The sequence below is a fragment of the Dromiciops gliroides genome, chromosome 3 (assembly GCF_019393635.1).
Source record: "Dromiciops gliroides isolate mDroGli1 chromosome 3, mDroGli1.pri, whole genome shotgun sequence".
NCBI lineage: Eukaryota > Metazoa > Chordata > Mammalia > Microbiotheria > Microbiotheriidae > Dromiciops > Dromiciops gliroides.
This window is the reverse complement of record NC_057863.1, coordinates 175,985,338-175,996,163: the sequence shown is the minus strand read 5'-3', so window position 1 is coordinate 175,996,163 and position 10,826 is coordinate 175,985,338. Positions and strand designations below refer to the sequence as shown.

Here is a 10,826-nt window from a genome sequence, read left to right as displayed (position 1 = left end):
GCAGACTTGGATCACAATCTGGCAATTAGGCAAGAATTTGTGAAATGCAAAGAAAATGAATAAAGCAATACAATGTGAAGTAATCCCATAACCCTCTGATAATTTTACATTATTTGCATTATCATAAAGATGCTTTGATTATATATAGCTGTTATAAAACCATATTTAAAAGAAGGCAACTCTGCTTTGGCTCCATACAGCACACCACTATAAACCTTGTTAGAACTCCACAGACTCAGAAAGTCACAAGGGGCCCTAAGATTTGTACAGTCAAGGGCCCGAAGCACCTGCAGTGTAACATGCATACCATTGGGAGCACACCTCAATTGCTCTATATATGAGAAAGGATATATTAAAAACAACAACAACGCAATTATTTAGGCTTGTGTGTACATATATTCCATAGCAATTTAAGGCAGCTTGGCATTGAAGGGTCATATGGCCAAGAATTCCTTTCCACTGTCTTAGAATCCATTCTGCACTGCCTCGGAGGGATTTAAGTTTCATGATTGATATGACGTATCTATTTGTGTGTGTGTGAGAGAGAGAATGAACTGCTTATTTATTGTTTTCTGCATAATTTTCAACCCAACCTGGTCCACAAGGAAATAACAATAAAAATGATAAAACCTGCTATGCACTATTCATTGAATATATGATTTTCTTCCCCCATGTGTGAGAGGGCCAGATGCAGCAGCTCAGAGCCGTTTAATACCGAACATGAAAAATATAGTGAGTACAGTTACCAGAGATAACCATTCTGGCCCTGGTTGTGGGGAAAGATGCTTGGAGGGGGAGGAGGCTTAAGGTGAAAGTGGAATCAGATAACATTGTTCCCTGACCGATTTGTGATGACTAGGTAGTGATCCCGGGACCCCTAAATCTGGATGTTCGAAGAGCAGGGTCAGGGGGCTCCCCTCCCCGCGTAACGTGGCCCGCGCTTGGTCTGTAGGAGCAACGCTGGTAATGAATTAAATCAATAGCAAGTCAGCTGGTAGCTCAGGGTGTCGATGACAGGGGGAGCCCCAAAAGGTGTGCCTTAAGGAAATAGTCGATCTGAGAAGTTTGAATGACCACTTTCCCCACTGTGGTGTCCCTAGGACAGCGTGCTGTTGTTGAGGTCTGATGGTTCAGTGGAAAGATCGCTTTATATCTGGAGTCAGAGATGCCAGTCCCAGCACTGACACCGATTCCGTGATTTGGGGCAAATCCCTTGACATCTTGGCCTCAGTTTCCTTATCTGATATCTTTATTAATTCCCTTTCGCCTTAATCTCTCGATTTCTACTACTATCTTCTCAAATAATTTTTTTTCATCACCAGCCTATCCTTTCTGAATTAGGGAAGTGTGTATTAGGGCTGGATGTGTGCGTCGGGTAGCGATTATTGGGAAGAGGTTTTATAATTGATAAGCTAAATGCGGGTGGGAGGCAGCAGATACCCAGGTTTTGAGGGAGGGAGGAAGGAAGAATACCTTGGTTAGAGGTCACACCATACTCATAAGAAAGGGACATAAGGAAGGGACATGAAGGTGTAGAAGCAGAGGTGGGGGATACATTTCTAGGAAAGCGAGGAAACAGGGGAGGGGGCAGTCTAGGCGTATGCAAGGGGTCCAGGATCCAAGTACTCTGGAAAAAAAACATTGGTTCAACTTGAACCCTGGTGAATTCATGGCCCCTTCCTACTCTCTCTATGGAGAATGGAGAGAGATGGGAGTGAGGGAATACTTGAACATTCCAAGTGACTATCATTTGGTGAGGGAAGAAAGTGTTGATTTAGAAATGGGAAAGACTTCTGAGAAAATGTAGTTCAACCAGCTTACTTCATATAGGTTAGGAAGTTGAGGTTGGGAGAGGCTAAGACTGGCCCAAGAGCTCACTTATTCATAGAATTGTTGAGAGAAGAGCACTTTGTGCATGTTAAAAGTTCTATGTAAATACGAATTGCTTATTATTATTCCCTTTGTTAGCCCTGTTCTCCCCTATCGCCAGAGCAGCTCAAGGTTTTCAAGGGAAAGAGCTTTGCCTTTACCCATTTCTATGTATTTTTATGGGCTGCCAGCTCAGTCGAGAGAGAAAAAATGTTTTGGAGAGGTGTTATGGTAAAGGGAAATATCGAAGAGATTTTGGCCTGAGATACCAGGGCTGAAAGCTGAGTGAGATGAAGAAAAACAACCACCGTAGTGCATTATTTCTTTCCAAGCAGATAAACATCTTTCTCTAAACTGGTCCTTCTTAAGGTGGGAACGGATGCAGCCTACCTATGGGATCCACCAAATTAAGCATACCCCTTGTACAATGTAAAATAAATTTTCCTTTTTTCTGAAAAAAAAATTATTTAAACTTTGGGTCATTTGCCACCATTTCCCAATCCTGGTTCTGCCCTGCCCTCCTTATTAAAAATCACAACAGACACAGGTCGCCAATTTCGTTTTCTTCATTTATTTTTCTCTCTATAGCAATGAGATTCCTCAGCCCCCAATCCTGCTCCCCTTGAGTGGAGTAAGAATAGGAGGGTATTGGTCGTTTGACAGACATAGACACAGATAGTTGGAATAGAAATTATTTCCGCAGAAAATTTAGCGTCGTTGCCTTAGAATCAATGAGGCTCCCAGGTGGTCCTGGGAGGTCCCGGGCAGAATTCAAGCGTGTGCCCCACCATTTACACTCGGCTCAGCCACTTCTCATTACACCGGAAATAGTTTTCATTGGTCAAGGTATTCTGCTTTTAACTATCCCCAATAGATTCTTTATTGGTAGCCTGGAGAATCCGGTTGGATTTTACCCTAATTTAAAAAAAAAAATAAGAGGAACTCAATTTATTTTATGGTGGCGAGGAAATGACACAGAAAATATTGTCATAGTTGAGTAAGGCTACCTTCCTCTTTCACTCAGTCATCATTTTTATTCACTCCCAGAAATAAATATCCTAGGGGCCAAATGAAAAGTGGATGAGAGAAAAACTGCCCCCTCTATTTACCAAAAACCAGCCCAAGACCACGGCCACGTGATCCCTGGTACATGATATGAACTATTCGAAGGTTCAGGGTGTGCAACAGTCAGGGTCCCGAGAAAGTCAACTGCCCAGAAATTTCTCTCTCTCTCTCTCTCTCTCTCTCTCTCTCTCTCTCTCTCTCTCTCTCTCTCTCTCTCTCTCTCTCTCTCTCTCTCTCTCTCTCTCTCCCCTCACACCCACCACCTGCAACCTTCTGTTCTAGCCAGAAGTTGGAAGTCCACACGTTTTATTCCCTTCCCCCGTCTTGATCACAGCTATTGGATAAGACGTGGAGCTCTCCAGACAAGTCAGTAGATGAGATCTCAGCAACAGGTTTCTCGGTGTTTCTGACTCCTTGGAGCGGGGAAAGGAGGGAGATTATTTTTAATTGTAAGAGTTCCACGTAGGGAGAAAGGGGAAAGGGTTGGGGGGGGGGAGGTTGAAAAGCAAAGAACACAGTGATGAATTGAATGGAGAGAAAAGAAGAGAGGAAAGAAGAAAAGGGGAGGGAAGAGGAGGGGAGGAGAGGATTAAAATTAATTCGGTCATCTGAGAAGTCAAAGGAGAGCAATTAATTAATTAATAATTCAATTGAACATCACTCCGTTAAGACATAGTTTTATTTCCTAGTAAAAACTAGTGGGCTCTCTACGTAGTGTTGCTGATCATTGTCTTAAATAAGCCTTTCGTGTATATTAAGGACAGTTTCACAAGTTAGTCTTTTAAAATAATTGACTGTGGAGAGGTGCTAACGCCAGCACATAATTATAAAAAACCACTGCATTCAGTTCAGTCTAGTGCCTAACATTTTACCCTCACCCTTCATTCTGTACGTTTAAAAAAAAATGTACCGACAATCAACTTTTGAGTGAAAGTCTAACCCAGGTTAGCCCATTACGGAGCCTCAAAGTTAAATCGGAAAACTCCTGAAAAAATGTGAAAGCACCAGATGCAACAGCCCCACTAAACTTGATTTTAATCTTGAAAGATGAAGGCTGTGTCTCTGAGCTAGGCGTCCAAGCCCAGAGCGACTAGGAAGGTTTAAAAAGTATATGAATGCATCAGAAAAGGAAACTATGAATCGATCAGCTATTGTAGCTTTCAAACTGTTCTTTCCTCTCCAGTCCTGCTCCCGGTTCCCCCTCACCCTCTTCCTTATCCTCTTTCTCTACCCCCTATCAACACAAGGAGATCTGTGACTCCGAAACATGTCACGGAGAAGTGAAATCTTTGCAGAGGAGCCTGCTAATGCATTCAGAATGTATAGTTTTCCAAATCTGATGTTTTGCAATGATGACATTAGTGTGGCAACCAAAGGTCCGAGACGACAAGTCTGCTGCAGCTGCTCTGCGCTTTGAAATGCCCAAGACAATGGGAGCCACTGTTCTCCAGCGCTTCGCCTTTCCACTCCATTTGCATAGTCTGTTCTGCCTGATTGACCAGCTTGGTCTGTCCGAGGGACCAGCATTGTTCACAGATCACTTCAAGATGGCAGAGATGACAAGATTCAGGTGAGAGATGAAGTGGGATGATTCTCGAAAGCCTTAAGAAAAAGGAGCCCTGGGAACTCCGGCGCGAATGGGACAAGAATCAGCCATACAGTTTATTCAGTTTCAGTGTCTGTTTGCGTGTTTGTTTATAAAGACCTCATCAGTTGCTAATGGGCAGATCCAGAAACTGTGTATTTCAATAGGCATCCACGATCTCCCGAATTGAGGGAGGCGGTTTTTGTTCCCACTTCAAACTAAAATCAGCGTTGGGACTGTTTTATTTAGTTTCACTCGTTCACTTTTAGAAGTTTTTTTTTTTTAAGTTAAACTATGGACATGGAGACCCATGTGTAATGCTTTCTTTCCCTGGGACCAAGGAGATGTGTGACGAATTGATGCTGAATTTGTTATTTTCCGGAAACGTGATTTTAAACGAGGGAATCTTGTTCACTCGTGTGGCAAATCCGAGTTTCGAGGAAGAGAAGGCTGAATCAAAAACTCCTTCACCCCCAAGTTAGCAACCAAGCATTGTACCTGGTTTCCAAATTAAATCATGTTTCACCCTCGTTGCAGACATTCACGTAACACACACACACACACACACACACACACACACACACACACCACTAAAATGATTTTCATTTGACATTGATGTTTTGACTTCATCTCAAAAAGACAAAATCTTTGCAATACAAGTACCTTTTCCCCGGAGAGGTTTCAGTACCATTTGCTATGATTTCTTTCCACCTAACTAACAGCACTGATGGTGGTTGGAACACTGAAACGTATTTCCACAGCCAATGTTTTCTTTCCCTAGGGATTTCCATCATTGTTTAGTGTAAATATTGCCAATAAGTTGTTAATACTGAACCTCTTCCCTGAAAGGGTAAGGAGGAGGCTAAGGAGATCAGGGTGGTACGTGAGCTTGGTGGGAGTGGAGGTGGGGAAGCGAAGGAAGAGGGAAGGAGAGTGTAAATTACTCAATTGCACCTTGTTTATACATTTCTCTGATTTACAAAACGGTTTGGCAGTTTCTTGCCTGAGGGTTTGAAAGCACCGATTTATATCATTTAGCGCCACAATCTCCCAGGAGCCTGGGACATTAAGGGTGCGCTTCCTGCGCACAGAGCGCACCCTCAGAGACCTCGAGCTGTCTCCACCACACTTGGGGTACTGCTGAGTCTACCACCCCTCACTCGGTGCCACTGCTCTCTCCATCTTCATTCTTTCTCTCTGCCCGCCTAGTCCGTTCCACCCACCCATCCACCCATAATAAAACCTATCCAAAACACCACAGAGTTAGCAACGGGTTCCTGTTTGTCCTCTCACCCCCTCCCCCGTCTATGGGTGGGACCGACACCGCACCAAGCAACTTCGGAGCACCAGGAATTCGTTTAAATTCCCTCCTGTGTTTACTGGTGACTGGAGAGACGCTTATCTGGGGGGTGGGGGGATGGGGGGGGAGGAATATAACGATTAATACAACCGCAGGTTTCCAGATAAGTGATTGTGATGGAGATTGTTGGCGAGAAAATAGACAATTATCCGCTGTTAGCTTTACATAAAGATCGCATTAACTTGAATTAGTTATCAGACAAAAGAACATCAGAACGAGCCGCACCTTCCTGCCAGCCAAAGCGGCGACGCGCGCGGGCGACCCGGCTCCCGGGCGGCTCCTTCACCCCCGCTGTCGCCTCCGCCTGGGCCGGCCGCCTGGACCTAGAGTTCAGCACCCAACTAAGGAAGACCAGACCTTACGAGAGCCCATGGAGGAATTAAAAAACAAACCAAAAAGAATGTTAAGAGAGGGTGGGTTTGGAGGCAAGGACAATTTACATAGCTCCCGCCTCCGCAGCAAATGCTGAAGGCGCTTCTCGGAGAAGAAAGGAGGCTGCAGGGGGCAAGGAACTGGGGTCCGGAGGCGGGAGTGGGAGAAAGTCCCTAAAGTGGGCGCAGAGGCGGTGGTAGCTGGACTGCTGCGCAGTCATTCCTACCGCACGGAATGAACAGGGACACCTACCCGGCTGGCCCTTTGAGGCCGAGCGCAGCCGGAGGCGCGGAGGGCGCGGAGCGTGTGGGGAATGATAGGCTACCCACGCAGTGGTTCGGGGCCATAGGGCGCCAAGGTTAAGGAGCGGGCATCCCAGAGAAATGAAATCTGTTTTTCCCCCCCACAGTGTATGAATGTATTAAGGGACAAGAGAAGTCCGAACCTCTTTCTACTCTTGTAGAAAAGTGGTAAAACTGAAATTGCCTCGATAAGTGGTGTTGTAACTCAAAGTCCAACTCCCCTCCTCTTCTGTTCATCTTACCCCCCCATTTCTCCTCTCTTGCCTCTCCCATCCTACCATCTCTCTGAAAAGCCCTTTTTATACTTCCCTCTCCTCCCCTCCCCAACTCCTCCTCCTTTCCTTCCTTTCTCTCTTTCTCTCTCCCCCTCTGTTTCTGTCTCTATTCCTATCTCTTCCCCCGCCCGCTCTCCCCACCCCCAGGAAACGCAGATTCCTCAGTCATTGGTAGCGGCTAAGGGCCGTAATTAATTACAGAGCGAGGTGACCCGCGGCTCTTCTCTCCCACTAGAACAGGACAGCTCAGGAATAAAGATCAGGCAAGCAGGAAACTTGCCTCAGTGAAATGTTTCGGCACACAAACTAACGTGGGGCTCCTGCTCCTGGACCGTTAAGACGGAAATGCACCCAGGGCGGGCTCTTAGTGCCCCTAGATTTAGGCATGAAAATAGTCTCTGGATTACTCTTGGGAGTAAACTCGTCTTTTTCCATCTCGTATAAAGGAACCAGGACCTTAAGTTCCCCCCTTGGTAGCACCCACTTTCAAACGCTCTACAATTGGGGGGGGGGCGGGGGGAAGTAGGTGGGAGATGGGAGAACTGGGGTCTCTCTAGGGGCAAACATTTGGGATTCTTGAAATACTCCCGTGATAGATGCTTGAAGTGGCCTGGAGGCGGAGAGTGGGGGCTCCAAGAGTGGGGAAGGGGGCATAAGAATTCAGCTCAGAGGGGCTCAGAGAGGGAAAGAATTTCGGTTTGCCCTTTCTGTATTTTGGGAGGAACTGGTTGGAAGAAAGGCCGTTAGCCTTGTCTATCCTAGTCCTAACGTTTGTAGTACTATTGCGACCGCTTTTCCATGTACGTATATTTAATCTGAAGATTTTAGTAGAATAGGGCAAACTCGAAGATCCTCAAAGCTCCCAGTCCTGCAGCAGGGCCGAGGGCTCTTCTCCGCCGTTGGAAGCCTGTGTTCTCTCAGGCAGGGCCTCCCCAGCACCCTGGAGCTGTCCCCAGTGATCTGTGTGCCGCCGCTACCGCCACAGCCCCTGCAGCAGCAGCCACCGCCGCCGCCGCCGCCGCCGCTGGGTCCCCGCTGAATAGAGCGGATAATGACCCCCGGTTCCCAAGACAGGCTTTCTGCTGCCTGGTGAGCCTTGGATTTGTGTGGTCCAAGCCTTTCCCAGCTTGTCCCATTCTGTCACCGGGATAAGGGGCTCCCTCGGCTCGTTTGCACCTGCGTCGCTTTTGGCTCCTTCAGGAATGCGCTGAAGCTTGTAATCAGCTTTGTGAAGCCATTGAGTGCACGGCTGAGTGAAACTTCCAAAGCTCGAGGAATACTGGCCCGGTGAATAGGAGCCAGCATGGGGCTGCTCTCCAAGCCTTCGCGCTGCCAAATTCCAGCAGAGCCCCTCACAATCAGTCCACACAAGCTTTACTGCTTTCCCCACACTAAGAAAAGTGAGAAAAGAAAAGCTAAAATACCAGTCACCGAGGTTAGCAGTTTGTTCCCAGATTAATGGCAAACGGCTCCCCCCAGACGAAGCTCACCAATTCAGGAAATATACAAAAAGGGGTGGGGGTGGGATGGGGTGGAGGGTGGGGAGGGGGTAGGGAAAAGAAGGGGCCAATTATTAATATCACTTCATATGCTTTCACATTTTTTTGTCCTTCCTTCTATCCCTCTTCCTTCTCCTCCACTTCCCCAGGGTGTGTACCTTATCAACTAGGCCAGGAGGTTCTGGTGCTGGTTCTAGATGTGTGCCAAGGGCCTCAGGCCCCATTACATTTCTGAAGGTTGAACGTGTCTTCCAGATGCCACACAGGATATGCATTCCTTGCCAAGAGAGACAGTCGAAAGACTGGCCTTGTGGGTCAAGAAATCGAATTTTGAATCATGGTTTTGCCACTTAACTTATCCGAGCCTCAGTTTTAGTATCTGGAAAATGGGAATAATGGTGCTTTTTTCCTGACTTATCCTTAACTTCATAGGGCTGTTGCCAAGATCAAATGGGCTAATGGCTATGAAAACAGTTTGAAAAGCATAAAACACAATTCAAATGTAAGGCAATCATATTATTGAGAGGAAAAAAAGATGATTCAAACAGATAGGATAGATGTGTGTGTGTGTGTGTGTGTGTGTGTGTGTGTGCTGAAATAAGCCTATGATTGAAAGTCAACCCAGTCCCATCCTCTTAATCAGATGCTCAGCCTGCCAACATTTCTATATATCCCTACATACTAGTTCATGATGACAGTAAGAGAAGTGGACACAGGAAAGAAGACAAAAGCCCCACATTGTGTTCTTCTGGCCAAATGGCATTTTAAAAATTGGCATAACCTTTGGAGAGTTGACTCTCAAACTACTAACAGCCCATGTTCTCATGGCTTTGGTCCCAGGCAGGAATCAACTTTACTTGTTATTTTATACAACAATGGTGTCTCTTGCCCTTGGGATAGCTACCTTCCACAAAGTGGTCTATTTACCCAGTGGGACCTACTTTTACTTCTCATCACTCCTGACTTTCTCTTCATGCATATAAAGTGAGGGAAGGTGTTTTCCCCCCAACTTGGCTTTTTCTTTAGGAAAGAAAGGAATTTCTCTAAGAAAGAGGGTACACTCATTAAACAGCCTAAGACCACCTAGAAGCTTCTCAAAGCCTCAACATAAGTTTTCTCAATTTAGAGCAATATAAAAAGTTGTTAATTACCCTTTAAAGTCCAAAGTCAAAGAGGTCTTGGGGAGTATATCCTTCTTTTACTTAATGTTTTATTGACCATTTTCCTCTGTGGTTTCTGAGGACCATCACTTCAAATAAAGAAGGAAAGACAGCATTATGATTCAACATTCTTGAGAAATCCTATTTTATAGCTGATGTGGCCTGTTTAGTGAGCTAACTATCCAGTCCCTCCCCAACCTCCCTCCTTCCCTTCCTCCCCAGAGTGCCTGTCCTGCTATTTTTTTCAAGTGCAAATTTATCATTTTGAAGATTTCACCAGGATTTCCATCCCTTCCAATGGACACAAGCATCCCCCAATCCTGCAGTGTTTACTCACAGCAAGATGCCATTCATCCTGTGGGTGTGCAGTAATGCATCACTGGGCATTGTGCTAAATGGTCCCCTAGTGGCCTGAAAGAGTTAATGCGTCTCTTTAAATGCCTAACTTATTATCAAGCCTGGGCAAGAATAATGATAAATAGGCCACAATGAACAAGAAGAGTTTCCTTTGTATAGGTTACATGACATCCCTTCCCTAGTTTACCATCCCAAGGAATCCTTGGCTACACTCATCCATAAGGCAAACAGAGCAAGTTTTTCTAATTATTTACATAGTTATGTATATAGAATAAGAACCACAGAACTTTAGAGTTCTAAGGAACCTTAGAGATCATGTAGTTCCATCCCCTCATTTTACAGTAACAAGGTCCAGAGAGGGCAAGTGATTTGCTCCAAATCACACAGGTTCACTATCACTATTGAATAATAATAATAATAATAATAATAATAATAATTGCAGGTAGGTCAACAGTCCAGGTATGATATTAAGCAGTACAGAATTAAGGCACCAATTACAGTTTCTGGACAATCTTGCCAGTCACCCAACATAACAAAATTAGAGAATTTGGAAATGAAAGGGGAACAGAAAATCTCTGTGCTTTCATTTTTCAGATGCCTCAAACTGTTGCATCTTCCCTTAAAATCTATAAACATCTCTGACACATATTTCAACATTTAAAGTTTTTTTAAAACTTGCCTTTTTAGCTGTAAAGTTCGACATGCTGTTTTCAACAGGATTGCTTCTTCTAACCATTCTCAGTGACAAGTCAGGAGGATATGCAGTAATTCAGAAATTAGTGAAATTTTATTCTTGGTGGGGGCCTTGGATTAAGAGGCTGGGAGAGTGTGAAACAAGTCAACGTGTAATTGTATGATAAGGCTCTCACGAGGAATTTATTGGCCAAGTTGCTATTTCTATTCCTTCCTAATCTCGTTTAGCACATTCATTCTCTGCAATCTGTCTCCATAATCTTCTGTGGCAGAATGGCAGCCAATAGAA

At 45.1% G+C, this 10,826-nt stretch overlaps 1 protein-coding gene across 7 annotated transcripts in view; it reads right to left on the bottom strand.

Moving 5' to 3' along the window:
• Window positions 1-2,465: 2,465 nt before the first annotated feature.
• SOX1 (SRY-box transcription factor 1) overlaps window positions 2,466-10,826 on the bottom strand; it is an 80,916-nt gene continuing 72,555 nt past the window's right edge. For 2 of the 7 annotated variants that reach the window (XR_006355622.1, XR_006355618.1), the window contains 4 exons: window positions 9,825-9,898; window positions 9,479-9,576; window positions 3,205-3,347; window positions 2,466-2,784 (listed from right to left, as the gene is read on the bottom strand). The gene's annotated coding sequence lies outside the window, so the exon portion shown is untranslated. Of the gene's footprint in view, window positions 2,785-3,204; window positions 3,348-6,908; window positions 8,220-8,485; window positions 8,635-9,478; window positions 9,577-9,603; window positions 9,899-10,378; window positions 10,663-10,826 lie in introns of those variants that run through there. The other 5 variants (XR_006355619.1, XR_006355621.1, XR_006355620.1 and 2 more) reach the window with 5 other exon arrangements.